The following is a 6,018-nucleotide window of genomic DNA, read 5'->3' on the forward strand; positions in this document are numbered from 1 at the left end:
ATACAATATTCAGTCCGTGATATATTTAGTATGTAGGAATAAAAGCTTCACCAAAGTTGATTAGGACATAAATAGTCCTTAATAGATGGTTAGAGTTTCTGGAGAATCTTAGTATTATACGGGTTAAATGTAATATGCCACTTTATTTACCTTTTGCCTTTGGTAGCGTTTTTTTTGAAGTATCCTCACACCAGCGAATAATCGTACAGCATTTCAAGTAAAATAAATAGAATAAGGCGAATTCGTATTGTGGAATGGTATCCTGATAGTTCGCATTGTGGAGACAGAGCTGCTATTTCCTCCAGCTGTGCTTGCTCTGTTGCATAATCAGCTTTGCATAGTTTTCCATGCGGTTTCAGGGCTTGGCTCATTTCAGCACCTTGGAGAGCGCGGTGTTACTACTCTGCGCACTGTTCTACATAACAGTAGGTCAGCAAATCACAGAAGGGACAGAAGTGTTGCAGGACTAGTGCCTTTCAAGGCACTGTCTGTCCTATACGTGCACCATCAGCATGGTACTGTAGTTTGAAGCGCTCGGTTCAATTCAATGGCTGGTATTTCCTTCAGTTTTCCTAGGAGCAGACAATGAAATGGCAGATCCGCAGACACAAAAGTGATACATTGATCAACTGAATTGGAGTGCAAGAGCAGCTCCCTCCTCAGAAACGTTGAATTCGTAACAGGATGCGTTAGATTACAAAAAATAAATTGTAGTCTAAACACCAGACATTAAATATATTGTAGTTCCGAGAGGATAACTCCTTCTGTTTGAAATATGAGCTGCTGAATTAACGGCTAAAAAGCTATAATATGCATTACACATTCAATTATATGTAAGGTACAGTATGTGAGTTCCATGTTGCTTTAAAATTTGTTGAACATAAACAAACATACAAAGTACTTTATCGTGAATAATGTTTCTTAGCAACTAGAAACAAGAAGGAAATGTACTGTTTAGGACAGATACAATTTAGTTACTTACACACTTAATAGCTTCACAAACAAACATGATTCCTGAATGTACTCTATTCAAGCCACTGAAGTAAGGAGAAAAAAAGGAGTGCTGTACAGTATGTGTCATTGATCATTGTCTGCTTTTCTGTCCAGTCATTCTACAGAACACGCTGATATTACTGCGTTCTACTGTGAATCTAAATGGATGTCATTTTCTAATAAAGAAACAGCAACGGACAATTGGTGTGTTTCTACCATAAATTAAATTGTAAACAAGCTGATGCTGTGCAATCTATGAATGTTTCACACAGTGATGGATATTTTCCACTTTTATGTCTCACTGCAATATAACTATTATTGTTGGTTTATGAACTTTCCTAGAAGATATCAAGGCTATAGAATGTTCATGAAGGTGAACATCAATATCAATATTCCATATGTCTGTAACTAATATACATCTGTATCACTGTCAGCAGTTCTATCTTTACCACACCTAATTAAAAAAATCTATTTTTAATATTTGTCTTTTTTTAATCATGAGTACATGTACACAAATGTCTTTGCCACTCTTATTTACTTTGATTTGGTGATGCAGTTATTAAGACAGATCAGCAAACCATGATAGCACAATGTTTGCACAGTTTACTCTACTGACACAATCTAGGAACAAATAGCTATTCTTACTTTTTTTAACTTCATATTCACTGTTTTGTCAAGTTGTTTTTTTAAACCTGTCATCATTAATAATGCAGACCTTCTTTGTAGGCTGTTTAAATACAGCTGATTTGTATTTATATTGTAATGCGACACTTTGCTAATAAATGAGGTATACTTCCAGCTTCTAACCAGCTCATCCATATGTCGTATTCATATCTTAAATAGACTGCTGATAGGTAACAGGCATCCCATAAAATGAGCATAACAATAGTTTGCCTTGTGCCTATAAGTTGTTTGATGCAACATTATTAATACCTTACTCCAATGTACAGTAATACTAGAAAGTGTACAAATGTACCCAAGTACATTTAAATGAACATACAAAAAAAAAAATACAGCATAGTGATGATGGCAATTAGAGAGGAGAAAATTTTTGGGGCAGATTTGTTTCTTTTGGTCCGCGGATTTCAGTGGATCAGTCTCAAAAATGGTGATTCACCTTTTTTTAACACCCACAATCCATCTGCAGATTCTGCAGATTCCGCAATCCACTGACGTATTTTAAGAATCCAATTAGCAGATTCAGCAATCCGCATGCGGGTTGTTGAATCCATGGATTGGATTCTTAAAATCCATCAGCGGATTGCGTAACCCCCGGTTGGATTGTTGAAATCCACCAGCGGATTGTATCCAATGGAAGTTTTGGATTAATCTGTGTGGATTGAAACGTAACAATCTGTCGGTGGATTTCACACCACAGAATGGATTTTGAATGGCAAATTCAGAAAAATACTGGAAACGGATTTGGACTGGTTTGTCCATCTGTGGTGATAATGGAGTGTAACTGTGTATTAAGTGCATGGCACACCAGCCTCTCAAAAATAATAAACTTGTATTCACATCTCATCGATGTTTCCATTTAAGCTTACATCTTGATCAGGATATACTTACACTGAAATGTCGATGAGATGTGAATAAAAGTTAATTATTTTTGCAAGACTGGTGTGCCGTGTGCACAGTTAGAATTTTGTGCAGATGCAGCTGCTGCAAGGCTGGACCACCCAGCAAGACATTTAATGTTCATTAGCGAATGTGTGCATATCCATACAGAAATTTTGACGAGTTAGTGGAGTAACTTCCCAATCCTAACAGATTTAGGCCAAGACGCACTAGGCTAATTAACCTAACGTTAATCTAAATAAACATTAGGTTAATCACAATTGAGTCCCAAGTTACCTGTATACCTCCCCCTCTCAGCCCCTCTCACCCTCCTCCTTTCTTTCTTCCCCTTTTCACCTCATTCTCATTTTCCTCATCCTTTCATTCACCTCCTCTGCCTCTCAATCCCCTCCTCTCCCTCTCATTCCCCTCCTCTCCCTTTCATTCCCCTCCTCTGCCTCCCATTCCCCTCCTCATTCTCTCCCTCAAATTCTCATCCTCTCTCTCGCTCTCTCATCCTCTCCCTCTCTGATCCTCTCCATCTCATCCCCTCCCCATCCTATAATGAAATGAGTCTACAGTACTTAATCATCTTTAGAATTTCTGATAATAATTGTCATCATGTTTCCTATTTGCATCAACAAAAACTATGAACTCTTCCCTTGAATTTAAATGACATGGATCAGGTATGTGTTCAAAACACTAGCCATATTTGTATTTTATAAACAGCAGCTTTTAAGCATTTAACCACTGGCATTATGGCCCATATTTCCTAAGTAGTCTTCCGCAATAAGATATCTTCCAGTGCTGGAAGAATTCTTGTCTGGGCTGTACAGTAAGTTGTCTTCCAGCACTGGAAGGTGTCTTGTGGCAGCAGGAGCCTTCTTTGTAAATATGGGTCTATATCAATTTCCTATCATAAGATGGTTTATGCCTCTTATAACTGTGTTGTTAATGGATGCTCCACCCATAGGTGTTTGCAAACGAAAATGTTGCAGTCACTACAGGGTTACTTCCCTATGCTTGCTTGGAAATAGCTATATAATTTAAATATAAACAGTTTCAAGTGGTGTATATTTTGCATACTGGTAGAGGTAAACAATAAAAATTGCATTTAGACTTTAAAATAATTTTACAATACTGCATTGATTTTTTTGAGTATCTTAAAATGTGTGATGTACAATAATTGGGAATTCCTTACAATGTTTATTAAAAAGATGTGTCAAAACCACTAATAAACCCTACAGAATAGGCAACACTTGACATTGCTTACTTAACAAGGCTTTTTTTTGCCACTAGAGTTCTTGTAATTAAATAATATGTGCTGATGAGATCATGGGATTACTTGGAAATGTAGTCCATATTTTTGTAAGGGCTCGCAGTAATACACTGCATGGGTACATTTAGTTAAAAATATGTGGATGTTACCAATACTACACTACTGTAGCTGTATTATTAATATAACAGCAAAGAGAATAAGCTATAACCACATAAGAAAATCATAACATTCTAAGCTAAACAGAAGCTGGGATTGTCCTGTATGAAGACTGTTCCAAGTCCAAGAAATGAGTTGTTCAAAAAGAATCCAGCACATCCTCAAAATAAAAATTAAAAGGGGAAATATATGGTTAAGTATGTTCAAAATTGTGTACAGCAGTAAATGTGGTAAGATCTACACTCACATGGAGTGCCTGAACCATAGGCACTAACTGGTATCTTTAATAGTCCATCTCTCTTGCTGCATTTTCTCCATAGATGTTTCACATGTGAATAAAACAGAGCAGTCTCATCGCACAATATGAAAATACATTTATAAAAGTTTTAAAAGGGATGAAGATAGAAACTCACAAAGTGCCAAATATTGTGAGCTTTGCACAGAATTTAGATCTCAAGGAGCAACTGATGTCGGTGCAGAAAGGAATCCCCATCTCCCATATATGTCCATCTCTACCGGCGTCTGACGTCACATCCGGGCAGGGCCGGCGTGATTACAGTGCCCGTCGGTGCCACTGCACTGAGCCCCCGCGCTCTCCCCCATGACAATTAAACTGATTGTCGAGGTGAGAGCGCATGGCCTCTGTTACTCTCTTACCTTCTCCGACGGCATCTCCCAGCATCTCCTCCTGCACTGTGCTGTTATCATGCATCATGGCTCCGTGATGTCCAATGGCATCGCATTGCCATCCAATGGGGCATCACATGATGTCCGGAAGTCCTCTGGAGCTGTGTTGCCATGACAAAGGCACATGACGTCCCGTTGTCATGGCAACGTGATGCCATTTGACATCGCGGTGCCATGATGACTGGACAATGCAGAGAGAGATGCCGAGAGGAGGAGATGCCACCAGAGAAGGTAAGAGCCGAGGCCCCGCACATGTCTTTGCACCAAGCCCCACAAACATCCCAGACGTCCCTGTTCCGGGATTCTCTGTCCGTCTTTAATTTCAGTCCTCCATCACCCTATTTGTTTCACAGGGGTACCTGGTTCCTCAGAGGCTTGTGTCCTCTATCCATGCATGCTACCTTAAATAGCAATCTCTTTTAACCCTATTAAATAGATAGTTATTAACTAACTTTAATACATATTATACTTCTAATTCAACAACAATATTGACATTTGTTACAAGAGGTTCTAGCATGGTTCTAAGAGTCCATTAAAAACATAATGAAAAACAATTAAATAAATAAATTGTAAACATATAGCAGACATATCTAGAACACTAAAATTGAGATTTCACATATGAACCATATTGCATATTGCTCTCATTCTAAGTTAGGAAAAGTATTTCTCGATATTTCATTTTATAACATAAATGTATGCTATATGTGATTTGACAGATAAAGGGGAATGACATACAAATCCTACAGTTATATTGCACATCTACACATAAACCCATATTATATTTTATTATAAATTGAGAAATATTTCTCAATATTTAATTTTGCTCCTGAATGTATAAATTATTTGTCAGGTAAAGGGGAACCACATGAATTCCCTGATATTTTTCAGTACTATGTTTATCCTCGTGGGATTGCATGGAAATGTAGTCCATATTTTTGTAAGGTTTCAGCACATGTTAAAAATCTATGGATGTTACTAATACACTAGCTGTATGATGTCTGGAGGCCATAGTGAATGTTCCTACTATACTCTCTCAATACTGCAAGAAAAATACTAGCTGACTTTGAAAAGACTTCTTCAGTAAGAATTTACATGCTAAAGGGTCATAAAAAGTATCTTTATATTATTTTGGACAAGAGATGCTTCGTTCTTGCACCTGGATATGAGATGTTAAGGCAGTTTAAAAAAAAAAAAAAAGATTTATTGTTCTTTTGATTCTCAATATATAATTAGTGTAGTTTGTACGTGTTGTTCAAGATAACAGTCATTTACAGTACATAACAGAAATATTTTATGTACTGCTGATTAGTTTGACAATCTTTCAACATAGAATGTACTGTATTACT

At 37.3% G+C, this 6,018-nt stretch overlaps 1 protein-coding gene across 1 annotated transcript in view; it reads right to left on the bottom strand.

Moving 5' to 3' along the window:
* KCNK12 (potassium two pore domain channel subfamily K member 12) overlaps positions 1-463 on the bottom strand; it is a 98,741-nt gene extending 98,278 nt beyond the window's left edge. The window contains exon 1 of the mRNA XM_075594734.1: positions 151-463. The gene's annotated coding sequence lies outside the window, so the exon portion shown is untranslated. The remainder of the gene's footprint in view (positions 1-150) is intronic.
* Between the last annotated feature and the right edge of the window lie 5,555 nt (positions 464-6,018).

Source organism: Ascaphus truei, chromosome 4, assembly GCF_040206685.1.
Source record: "Ascaphus truei isolate aAscTru1 chromosome 4, aAscTru1.hap1, whole genome shotgun sequence".
Classification (NCBI taxonomy): Eukaryota; Metazoa; Chordata; class Amphibia; order Anura; family Ascaphidae; genus Ascaphus; species Ascaphus truei.